Here is a 12,963-nt window from a genome sequence, read left to right as displayed (position 1 = left end):
CCGCTTATAAAACAGTTTGACTGCTCTTTGTCATTTTATAAAGCAGTTTGACTGCTCTTCATCCTCCTATAAATCAGTTTGACTGCTCTTCATCCTCTTATAAAACAGTTTGACTGCTCTTCAACCTCTTGTCAAACAGGTTGACTGCTCTTCATCCTCTTTTAAATCAGTCTGACTGCTCTACATCCTCGTGTAAAACAGTTTGACTGCGCTTCATCCTCCTATATAACAGTTTGACTGCTCTTCGTCCGATTATTGACTGCTGTTCATCCGATTATAAATCAGTTTGACTGCTCTTCATCCTTTTATAAAGCAGTTTGACTGCTCTTCATCCTCTTTTAAATCAGTTTGACTGCTCTTCATCCTCTTATAAAACAGTTTGACTGCTCTTGGTCCTCTTATAAAACAGTTTGACTGCTCTTCATCGTTTTATAAAGCAGTTTGACTGCTCTTCATCCCCTTATAAAGCAGTTTGACTGCTCTTCATCCTCCTATAGAACAGTTTGACTGCTCTTCATCCTCTTATAAAGCAGTTTGACTGCTCTTCATCCTCTTATAAATCAGTTTGACTGCTCTTCGTCCGATTATAAATCAGGTTGACTGCTCTTCGTCCGCTTATATAACAGTTTGACTGCTCTTCATCCTTTTATAAATCAGTTTGACTGCTCTTCGTCTGATTATAAATCAGTTTGACTGCTCTTCGTCTGCTTATAAAACAGTTTGACTGCTCTTCATCCTTTTATAAAGCAGTTTGACTGCTCTTCATCCTCTTATAAATCAGTTTGACTGCTCTTCATCCTCTTATAAAACAGTTTGACTGCTCTTCAACCTCTTGTAAAACAGGTTGACTGCTCTTCATCCTCTTGTAAACCAGTCTGACTGCTCTACATCCTCGTGTAAAACAGTTTGACTGCGCTTCATCCTCCTATAGAACAGTTTGGCTGCTCTTCGTCCGATTATTGACTGCTCTTCGTCCGTTTATAAATCAGTTTGACTGCTCTTCATCTGATTATAATTCAGTTTGACTGCTCTTCGTCCTCCTATATAACAGTTTGACTGCTCTTCATCCGATTATTGACTGCTGTTCATCCGATTATAAATCAGTTTGACTGCTCTTCATCCTTTTATAAAGCAGTTTGACTGCTCTTCATCCTCTTTTAAATCAGTTTGACTGCTCTTCATCCTCTTATAAATCAGTTTGACTGCTCTTCGTCCTCTTATAAAACAGTTTGACTGCTCTTCGTCCTCTTATAAATCAGTTTGACTGCTCTTCATCCTCTTATAAAGCAGTTTGACTGCTCTTCATCCTCATATAAACCAGTTTGATTGCGCTTCATCCTCCTATAGAACAGTTTGACTGCTCTTCGTCCGATTACTAATCAGTTTGACTGCTCTTCGTCCGATTATAAATCAGTTTGACTGCTCTTCGTCCGCTTATAAAACAGTTTGACTGCTCTTTATCCTTTTATAAAGCAGTTTGACTGCTCTTCATCCTCCTATAAATCAGTTTGACTGCTCTTCGTCCTCTTATAAAACAGTTTGACTGCTCTTAAACCTCTTGTAAAACAGGTTGACTGCTCTTCATCCTCTTGTAAACCAGTCTGACTGCTCTACATCCTCGTGTAAAACAGTTTGTCTGCGCTTCATCCTCCTATATAACAGTTTGACTGCTCTTCGTCCGATTATTGACTGCTGTTCATCCGATTATAAATCAGTTTGACTGCTCTTCATCCTTTTATAAAGCAGTTTGACTGCTCTTCATCCTCTTTTAAATCAGTTTGACTGCTCTTCATCCTCTTATAAAACAGTTTGACTGCTCTTCGTCCTCTTATAAAACCGTTTGACTGCTCTTCATCGTTTTATAAAGCAGTTTGACTGCTCTTCATCCTCTAATAAAGCAGTTTGACTGCTCTTCCTCCTCATATAAACCAGTTTGATAGCGCTTCATCCTCCTATAGAACAGTTTGACTGCTCTTCATCCTCTTATAAAGCAGTTTGACTGCTCTTCATCCTCTTATAAATCAGTTTGACTGCTCTTCGTCCGATTATAAATCAGGTTGACTGCCCTTCGTCCGCTTATATAACAGTTTGACTGCTCTTCATCCTTTTATAAATCAGTTGGACTGCTCTTCGTCCGATTATAAATCAGTTTGACTGCTCTTCGTCTGCTTATAAAACAGTTTGACTGCTCTTCATCCTCTTATAAATCAGTTTGACTGCTCTTCATCCTCTTATAAAACAGTTTGACTGCTCTTCAACCTCTTGTAAAACAGGTTGACTGCTCTTCATCCTCTTGTAAACCAGTCTGACTGCTCTACATCCTCGTGTAAAACAGTTTGACTGCGCTTCATCCTCCTATAGAACAGTTTGGCTGCTCTTCGTCCGATTATTGACTGTTCTTCGTCCGTTTATAAATCAGTTTGACTGCTCTTCATCCGATTATAATTCAGTTTGACTGCTCTTCGTCCTCCTATATAACAGTTTGACTGCTCTTCGTCCGATTATTGACTGCTGTTCATCCGATTATAAATCAGTTTGACTGCTCTTCATCCTTTTATAAAGCAGTTCGACTGCTCTTCATCCTCTTTTAAATCAGTTTGACTGCTCTTCATCCTCTTATAAATCAGTTTGACTGCTCTTCGTCCTCTTATAAAACAGTTTGACTGCTCTTCATCGTTTTATAAAGCAGTTTGACTGCTCTTCATCCTCTTATAAAGCAGTTTGACTGCTCTTCATCCTCATATAAACCAGTTTGACTGCGCTTCATCCTCCTATAGAACAGTGTGACTGCTCTTCATCCTCTTATAAAGCAGTTTGACTGCTCTTCATCCTCTTATAAATCAGTTTGACTGCTCTTCGTCCGATTATAAATCAGTTTGACTGCGGTTCATCCGCTTATAAAACAGTTTGACAGCTCTTCATCCTTTTATAAATCAGTTTGACTGCTCTTCATCCGATTATAAATCAGTTTGACTGCTCTTCGTCTGCTTATAAAACAGTTTGACTGCTCTTCATCCTTTTATAAAGCAGTTTGACTGCTCTTCATCCTCTTATAAATCAGTTTGACTGCTCTTCATCCTCTTATAAAACAGTTTGACTGCTCTTCAACCTCTTGTAAAACAGGTTGACTGCTCTTCATACTCTTGTAAACCAATCTGACTGCTCTACATCCTCGTGTAAAACAGTTTGACTCGCTTCATCCTCCTATAGAACAGTTTGGCTGCTCTTCGTCTGATTATTGACTGCTCTTCGTCCTCTTATAAATCAGTTTGACTGCTCTTCGTCCGATTATAAATCAGTTTGACTGCTCTTCGTCCGCTTATAAAACAGTTTGACTACTCTTTATCCTTTTATAAAGCAGTTTGACTGCTCTTCGTCCGCTTATAAAACAGTTTGAGTGCTCTTCATCCTCTTATAAATCAGTTTGACTGCTCTTCATCCTCTTATAAATCAGTTTGACTGCTCTTCATCCTCTTATAAAAGAGTTTGACTGCTCTTCATCGTTTTATAAAGCAGTTTCACTGCTCTTCATCCTCTTATAAATCAGTTTGACTGCTCTTCATCCTCTTATAAATCAGTTTGACTGCTCTTCGTCTGGTTATAAAACAGTTTGACTGCTCTTCATCCTTTTATAAAGCAGTTTGACTGCTCTTCATCCTCTTATAAATCAGTTTGACTGCTCTTAATCCTCTTATAAAACAGTTTGACTGCTCTTCAACCTCTTGTAAAACAGGTTGACTGCTCTTCATCCGCTTGTAAACCAGTCTGACTGCTCTACATCCTCGTGTAAAACAGTTTGACTGCGCTTCATCCTCCTATAGAACAGTTTGGCTGCTCTTCGTCCGATTATTGACTGCTCTTCGTCCGTTTATAAATCAGTTTGACTGCTCTTCATCCGATTATAATTCAGTTTGACTGCTCTTCGTCCTCCTATATAACAGTTTGTTTGCTCTTCGTCCGATTATTGACTGCTGTTCATCCGATTATAAATCAGTTTGACTGCTCTTGATCCTTTTATAAAGCAGTTTGACTGCTCTTCATCCTCTTTTAAATCAGTTTGACTGCTCTTCATCCTCTTATAAATCAGTTTGACTGCTCTTCGTCCTCTTATAAAACAGTTTGACTGCTCTTCATCGTTTTATAAAGCAGTTTGACTGCTCTTCATCCTCTTATAAAGCAGTTTGACTGCTCTTCATCCTCATATAAACCAGTTTGACTGCTCTTCATCCTCTTATAAATCAGTTTGACTGCTCTTTGTCCGATTATAAATCAGTTTGACTGCGGTTCATTCGCTTATAAAACATATTGACTGCTCTTCATCCTTTTATAAATCTGTTTGACTGCTCTTCGTCCGATTATAAATCAGTTTGACTGCTCTTCGTCTGCTTATAAAACAGTTTGACTGCTCTTCATCCTTTTATAAAGCAGTTTGACTGCTCTTCATCCTCTTATAAAACAGTTTGACTGCTCTTCAACCTCTTGTAAAACAGGTTGACTGCTCTTCATACTCTTGTAAACCAATCTGACTGCTCTACATCCTCGTGTAAAACAGTTTGACTGCTCTTCATCCTCTTATAAATCAGTTTGACTGCTCTTCATCCTCTTATAAATCAGTTTTACTGCTCTTCGTCCTCTTATAAAACAGTTTCACTGCTCTTCATCCTTTTATAAAGCAGTTTGACTGCTCTTCATCCTCTTATAAATCAATTTGACTGCTCTTCATCCTCTTATAAAACCGTTTGACTGCTCTTCGTCCGATTATAAATCAGTTTGACTGCTCTTCGTCCGATTATAAATCAGTTTGACTGCTCTTCGTCCGCTTTTAAAACAGTTTGACTGCTCTTTATCCTTTTATAAAGCAGTTTGACTGCTCTTCGTCCGCTTATAAAACAGTTTGACTGCTCTTCATCCTCTTATAAATCAGTTTGACTGCTCTTCATCCTCTTATAAATCAGTTTGACTGCTCTTCATCCTCTTATAAAAGAGTTTGACTGCTCTTCATCGTTTTATAAAGCAGTTTCACTGCTCTTCATCCTCTTATAAATCAGTTTGACTGCTCTTCATCCTCTTATAAATCAGTTTGACTGCTCTTCGTCTGGTTATAAAACAGTTTGACTGCTCTTCATCCTTTTATAAAGCAGTTTGACTGCTCTTCTTCCTCTTATAAATCAGTTTGACTGCTCTTCATCCTCTTATAAAACAGTTTGACTGCTCTTCAACCTCTTGTAAAACAGGTTGACTGCTCTTCATCCTCTTGTAAACCAGTCTGACTGCTCTACATCCCCGTGTAAAACAGTTTGACTGCGCTTCATCCTCCTATAGAACAGTTTGGCTGCTCTTCGTCCGATTATTGACTGCTCTTCGTCCGTTTATAAATCAGTTTGACTGCTCTTCATCCGATTATAATTCAGTTTGACTGCTCTTCGTCCTCCTATATAACAGTTTGACTGCTCTTCGTCCGATTATTGACTGCTGTTCATCCGATTATAAATCAGTTTGACTGCTCTTCATCCTTTTATAAAGCAGTTTGACTGCTCTTCATCCTCTTTTAAATCAGTTTGACTGCTCTTCATCCTCTTATAAATCAGTTTGACTGCTCTTCGTCCTCTTATAAAACAGTTTGACTGCTCTTCATCGTTTTATAAAGCAGTTTGACTGCTCTTCATCCTCTTATAAAGCAGTTTGACTGCTCTTCATCCTCATATAAATCAGTTTGACTGCTCTTCATCCTCTTATAAATCAGTTTGACTGCTCTTTGTCCGATTATAAATCAGTTTGACTGCGGTTCATCCGCTTATAAAACATATTGACTGCTCTTCATCCTTTTATAAATCAGTTTGACTGCTCTTCGTCCAATTATAAATCAGTTTGACTGCTCTTCGTCTGCTTATAAAACAGTTTGACTGCTCTTCATCCTTTTATAAAGCAGTTTGACTGCTCTTCATCCTCTTCTAAATCAGTTTGACTGCTCTTCATCCTCTTATAAAACAGTTTGACTGCTCTACATCCTCGTGTAAAACAGGTTGACTGCTCTTCATCCTCTTGTAAACCAGTCTGACTGCTCTACATCCTCGTGTAAAACAGTTTGACTGCGCTTCATCCTCCTATATAACAGTTTGACTGCTCTTCGTCCGATTATTGACTGCTGTTCATCCCATTATAAATCAGTTTGACTGCTCTTCATCCTCTTATAAAGCAGTTTGACTGCTCTTCGTCCTCTTATAAAACAGTTTGACTGCGCTTCATCGTTTCATAAAGCAGGTTGACTGCTCTTCATCCTCTTATAAAGCAGTTTGACTGCTCTTCGTCCTCCTATAGAACAGTTTGACTGCTCTTCATCCTCTTATAAAGCAGTTTGACTGCTCTTCATCCTCTTATAAATCAGTTTGACTGCTCTTCGTCTGCTTATAAATCAGGTTGACTGCTCTTCGTCCGCTTATATAACAGTTTGACTGCTCTTCATCCTTTTATAAATCAGTTTGACTGCTCTTCGTCCGATTATAAATCAGTTTGACTGCTCTTCGTCTGCTTATAAAACAGTTTGACTGCTCTTAATCCTTTTATAAAGCAGTTTGACTGCTCTTCATCCTCTTATAAATCAGTTTGACTGCTCTTCATCCTCTTATAAAACAGTTTGACTGCTCTTCAACCTCTTGTAAAACAGGTTGACTGCTCTTCATCCTCTTGTAAACCAGTCTGACTCCTCTACATCCTCGTGTAAAACAGTTTGACTGCGCTTCATCGTCCTATAGAACAGTTTGGCTGCTCTTCGTCCGATTATTGACTGCTCTTCGTCCGTTTATAAATCAGTTTCACTGCTATTCATCCTCTTATAAATCAGTTTGACTGCTCTTCATCCTCTTATAAATCAGTTTTACTGCTCTTCGTCCTCTTATAAAACAGTTTGACTGCTCTTCATCCTTTTATAAAGCAGTTTGACTGCTCTTCATCCTCTTATAAATCAATTTGACTGCTCTTCATCCTCTTATAAAACCGTTTGACTGCTCTTCGTCCGATTATAAATCGGTTTGACTGCTCTTCGTCCCATTATAAATCAGTTTGACTGCTCTTCGTCCGCTTATAAAACAGTTTGACTGCTCTTTATCATTTTATAAAGCAGTTTGACTGCTCTTCATCCTCCTATAAATCAGTTTGACTGCTCTTCATCCTCTTATAAAACAGTTTGACTGCTCTTCAACCTCTTGTAAAACAGGTTGACTGCTCTTCATCCTCTTGTAAATCAGTCTGACTGCTCTACATCCTCGTGTAAAACAGTTTGACTGCGCTTCATCCTCCTATATAACAGTTTGACTGCTCTTCGTCCGATTATTGACTGGTGTTCATCCGATTATAAATCAGTTTGACTGCTCTTCATCCTTTTATAAAGCAGTTTGACTGCTCTTCATCCTCTTTTAAATCAGTTTGACTGCTCTTCATCCTCTTATAAAACAGTTTGACTGCTCTTCGTCCTCTTATAAAACAGTTTGACTGTTCTTCATCGTTTTATAAAGCAGTTTGACTGCTCTTCATCCCCTTATAAAGCAGTTTGACTGCTCTTCATCCTCCTATAGAACAGTTTGACTGCTCTTCATCCTCTTATAAAGCAGTTTGACTGCTCTTCATCCTCTTATAAATCAGATTGACTGCTCTTCGTCCGATTATAAATCAGGTTGACTGCTCTTCGTCCGCTTATATAACAGTTTGACTGCTCTTCATCCTTTTATAAATCAGTTTGACTGCTCTTCGTCCTTTTATAAATCAGTTTGACTGCTCTTCGTCTGCTTATAAAACAGTTTGACTGCTCTTCATCCTTTTATAAAGCAGTTTGACTGCTCTTCATCCTCTTATAAATCAGTTTGACTGCTCTTCATCCTCTTATAAAACAGTTTGACTGCTCTTCAACCTCTTGTAAAACAGGTTGACTGCTCTTCATCCTCTTGTAAACCAGTCTGACTGCTCTACATCCTCTTGTAAAACAGTTTGACTGCGCTTCATCCTCCTATAGAACAGTTTGGCTGCTCTTCGTCCGATTATTGACTGCTCTTCGTCCGTTTATAAATCAGTTTGACTGCTCTTCATCTGATTATAATTCAGTTTGACTGCTCTTCGTCATCCTATATAACAGTTTGACTGCTCTTCGTCCGATTATTGACTGCTGTTCATCCGATTATAAATCAGTTTGACTGCTCTTCATCCTTTTATAAAGCAGTTTGATTGCTCTTCATCCTCTTTTAAATCAGTTTGACTGTTCTTCATCCTCTTATAAATCAGTTTGACTGCTCTTCGTCTGGTTATAAAACAGTTTGACTGCTCTTCATCCTTTTATAAAGCAGTTTGACTGCTCTTCATCCTCTTATAAATCAGTTTGACTGCTCTTAATCCTCTTATAAAACAGTTTGACTGCTCTTCAACCTCTTGTAAAACAGGTTGACTGCTCTTCATCCGCTTGTAAACCAGTCTGACTGCTCTACATCCTCGTGTAAAACAGTTTGACTGCGCTTCATCCTCCTATAGAACAGTTTGGCTGCTCTTCGTCCGATTATTGACTGCTCTTCGTCCGTTTATAAATCAGTTTGACTGCTCTTCATCCGATTATAATTCAGTTTGACTGCTCTTCGTCCTCCTATATAACAGTTTGACTGCTCTTCGTCCGATTATTGACTGCTGTTCATCCGATTATAAATCAGTTTGACTGCTCTTGATCCTTTTATAAAGCAGTTTGACTGCTCTTCATCCTCTTTTAAATCAGTTTGACTGCTCTTCATCCTCTTATAAATCAGTTTGACTGCTCTTCGTCCTCTTATAAAACAGTTTGACTGCTCTTCATCGTTTTATAAAGCAGTTTGACTGCTCTTCATCCTCTTATAAAGCAGTTTGACTGCTCTTCATCCTCATATAAACCAGTTTGACTGCTCTTCATCCTCTTATAAATCAGTTTGACTGCTCTTTGTCCGATTATAAATCAGTTTGACTGCGGTTCATTCGCTTATAAAACATATTGACTGCTCTTCATCCTTTTATAAATCAGTTTGACTGCTCTTCGTCCGATTATAAATCAGTTTGACTGCTCTTCGTCTGCTTATAAAACAGTTTGACTGCTCTTCATCCTTTTATAAAGCAGTTTGACTGCTCTTCATCCTCTTATAAAACAGTTTGACTGCTCTTCAACCTCTTGTAAAACAGGTTGACTGCTCTTCATACTCTTGTAAACCAATCTGACTGCTCTACATCCTCGTGTAAAACAGTTTGACTGCTCTTCATCCTCTTATAAATCAGTTTGACTGCTCTTCATCCTCTTATAAATCAGTTTTACTGCTCTTCGTCCTCTTATAAAACAGTTTCACTGCTCTTCATCCTTTTATAAAGCAGTTTGACTGCTCTTCATCCTCTTATAAATCAATTTGACTGCTCTTCATCCTCTTATAAAACCGTTTGACTGCTCTTCGTCCGATTATAAATCAGTTTGACTGCTCTTCGTCCGATTATAAATCAGTTTGACTGCTCTTCGTCCGCTTTTAAAACAGTTTGACTGCTCTTTATCCTTTTATAAAGCAGTTTGACTGCTCTTCGTCCGCTTATAAAACAGTTTGACTGCTCTTCATCCTCTTATAAATCAGTTTGACTGCTCTTCATCCTCTTATAAATCAGTTTGACTGCTCTTCATCCTCTTATAAAAGAGTTTGACTGCTCTTCATCGTTTTATAAAGCAGTTTCACTGCTCTTCATCCTCTTATAAATCAGTTTGACTGCTCTTCATCCTCTTATAAATCAGTTTGACTGCTCTTCGTCTGGTTATAAAACAGTTTGACTGCTCTTCATCCTTTTATAAAGCAGTTTGACTGCTCTTCTTCCTCTTATAAATCAGTTTGACTGCTCTTCATCCTCTTATAAAACAGTTTGACTGCTCTTCAACCTCTTGTAAAACAGGTTGACTGCTCTTCATCCTCTTGTAAACCAGTCTGACTGCTCTACATCCCCGTGTAAAACAGTTTGACTGCGCTTCATCCTCCTATAGAACAGTTTGGCTGCTCTTCGTCCGATTATTGACTGCTCTTCGTCCGTTTATAAATCAGTTTGACTGCTCTTCATCCGATTATAATTCAGTTTGACTGCTCTTCGTCCTCCTATATAACAGTTTGACTGCTCTTCGTCCGATTATTGACTGCTGTTCATCCGATTATAAATCAGTTTGACTGCTCTTCATCCTTTTATAAAGCAGTTTGACTGCTCTTCATCCTCTTTTAAATCAGTTTGACTGCTCTTCATCCTCTTATAAATCAGTTTGACTGCTCTTCGTCCTCTTATAAAACAGTTTGACTGCTCTTCATCGTTTTATAAAGCAGTTTGACTGCTCTTCATCCTCTTATAAAGCAGTTTGACTGCTCTTCATCCTCATATAAATCAGTTTGACTGCTCTTCATCCTCTTATAAATCAGTTTGACTGCTCTTTGTCCGATTATAAATCAGTTTGACTGCGGTTCATCCGCTTATAAAACATATTGACTGCTCTTCATCCTTTTATAAATCAGTTTGACTGCTCTTCGTCCAATTATAAATCAGTTTGACTGCTCTTCGTCTGCTTATAAAACAGTTTGACTGCTCTTCATCCTTTTATAAAGCAGTTTGACTGCTCTTCATCCTCTTCTAAATCAGTTTGACTGCTCTTCATCCTCTTATAAAACAGTTTGACTGCTCTACATCCTCGTGTAAAACAGGTTGACTGCTCTTCATCCTCTTGTAAACCAGTCTGACTGCTCTACATCCTCGTGTAAAACAGTTTGACTGCGCTTCATCCTCCTATATAACAGTTTGACTGCTCTTCGTCCGATTATTGACTGCTGTTCATCCCATTATAAATCAGTTTGACTGCTCTTCATCCTCTTATAAAGCAGTTTGACTGCTCTTCGTCCTCTTATAAAACAGTTTGACTGCGCTTCATCGTTTCATAAAGCAGGTTGACTGCTCTTCATCCTCTTATAAAGCAGTTTGACTGCTCTTCGTCCTCCTATAGAACAGTTTGACTGCTCTTCATCCTCTTATAAAGCAGTTTGACTGCTCTTCATCCTCTTATAAATCAGTTTGACTGCTCTTCGTCTGCTTATAAATCAGGTTGACTGCTCTTCGTCCGCTTATATAACAGTTTGACTGCTCTTCATCCTTTTATAAATCAGTTTGACTGCTCTTCGTCCGATTATAAATCAGTTTGACTGCTCTTCGTCTGCTTATAAAACAGTTTGACTGCTCTTAATCCTTTTATAAAGCAGTTTGACTGCTCTTCATCCTCTTATAAATCAGTTTGACTGCTCTTCATCCTCTTATAAAACAGTTTGACTGCTCTTCAACCTCTTGTAAAACAGGTTGACTGCTCTTCATCCTCTTGTAAACCAGTCTGACTCCTCTACATCCTCGTGTAAAACAGTTTGACTGCGCTTCATCGTCCTATAGAACAGTTTGGCTGCTCTTCGTCCGATTATTGACTGCTCTTCGTCCGTTTATAAATCAGTTTCACTGCTATTCATCCTCTTATAAATCAGTTTGACTGCTCTTCATCCTCTTATAAATCAGTTTTACTGCTCTTCGTCCTCTTATAAAACAGTTTGACTGCTCTTCATCCTTTTATAAAGCAGTTTGACTGCTCTTCATCCTCTTATAAATCAATTTGACTGCTCTTCATCCTCTTATAAAACCGTTTGACTGCTCTTCGTCCGATTATAAATCGGTTTGACTGCTCTTCGTCCCATTATAAATCAGTTTGACTGCTCTTCGTCCGCTTATAAAACAGTTTGACTGCTCTTTATCATTTTATAAAGCAGTTTGACTGCTCTTCATCCTCCTATAAATCAGTTTGACTGCTCTTCATCCTCTTATAAAACAGTTTGACTGCTCTTCAACCTCTTGTAAAACAGGTTGACTGCTCTTCATCCTCTTGTAAATCAGTCTGACTGCTCTACATCCTCGTGTAAAACAGTTTGACTGCGCTTCATCCTCCTATATAACAGTTTGACTGCTCTTCGTCCGATTATCGACTGGTGTTCATCCGATTATAAATCAGTTTGACTGCTCTTCATCCTTTTATAAAGCAGTTTGACTGCTCTTCATCCTCTTTTAAATCAGTTTGACTGCTCTTCATCCTCTTATAAAACAGTTTGACTGCTCTTCGTCCTCTTATAAAACAGTTTGACTGTTCTTCATCGTTTTATAAAGCAGTTTGACTGCTCTTCATCCCCTTATAAAGCAGTTTGACTGCTCTTCATCCTCCTATAGAACAGTTTGACTGCTCTTCATCCTCTTATAAAGCAGTTTGACTGCTCTTCATCCTCTTATAAATCAGATTGACTGCTCTTCGTCCGATTATAAATCAGGTTGACTGCTCTTCGTCCGCTTATATAACAGTTTGACTGCTCTTCATCCTTTTATAAATCAGTTTGACTGCTCTTCGTCCTTTTATAAATTAGTTTGACTGCTCTTCGTCTGCTTATAAAACAGTTTGACTGCTCTTCATCCTTTTATAAAGCAGTTTGACTGCTCTTCATCCTCTTATAAATCAGTTTGACTGCTCTTCATCCTCTTATAAAACAGTTTGACTGCTCTTCAACCTCTTGTAAAACAGGTTGACTGCTCTTCATCCTCTTGTAAACCAGTCTGACTGCTCTACATCCTCTTGTAAAACAGTTTGACTGCGCTTCATCCTCCTATAGAACAGTTTGGCTGCTCTTCGTCCGATTATTGACTGCTCTTCGTCCGTTTATAAATCAGTTTGACTGCTCTTCATCTGATTATAATTCAGTTTGACTGCTCTTCGTCATCCTATATAACAGTTTGACTGCTCTTCGTCCGATTATTGACTGCTGTTCATCCGATTATAAATCAGTTTGACTGCTCTTCATCCTTTTATAAAGCAGTTTGATTGCTCTTCATCCTCTTTTAAATCAGTTTGACTGCTCTTCATCCTCTTATAAATCA

Source organism: Lampris incognitus, chromosome 12 (genome assembly GCF_029633865.1).
Source record: "Lampris incognitus isolate fLamInc1 chromosome 12, fLamInc1.hap2, whole genome shotgun sequence".
In the NCBI taxonomy this organism is placed as follows: Eukaryota; Metazoa; Chordata; class Actinopteri; order Lampriformes; family Lampridae; genus Lampris; species Lampris incognitus.
This window is presented reverse-complemented; position numbering follows the sequence as displayed.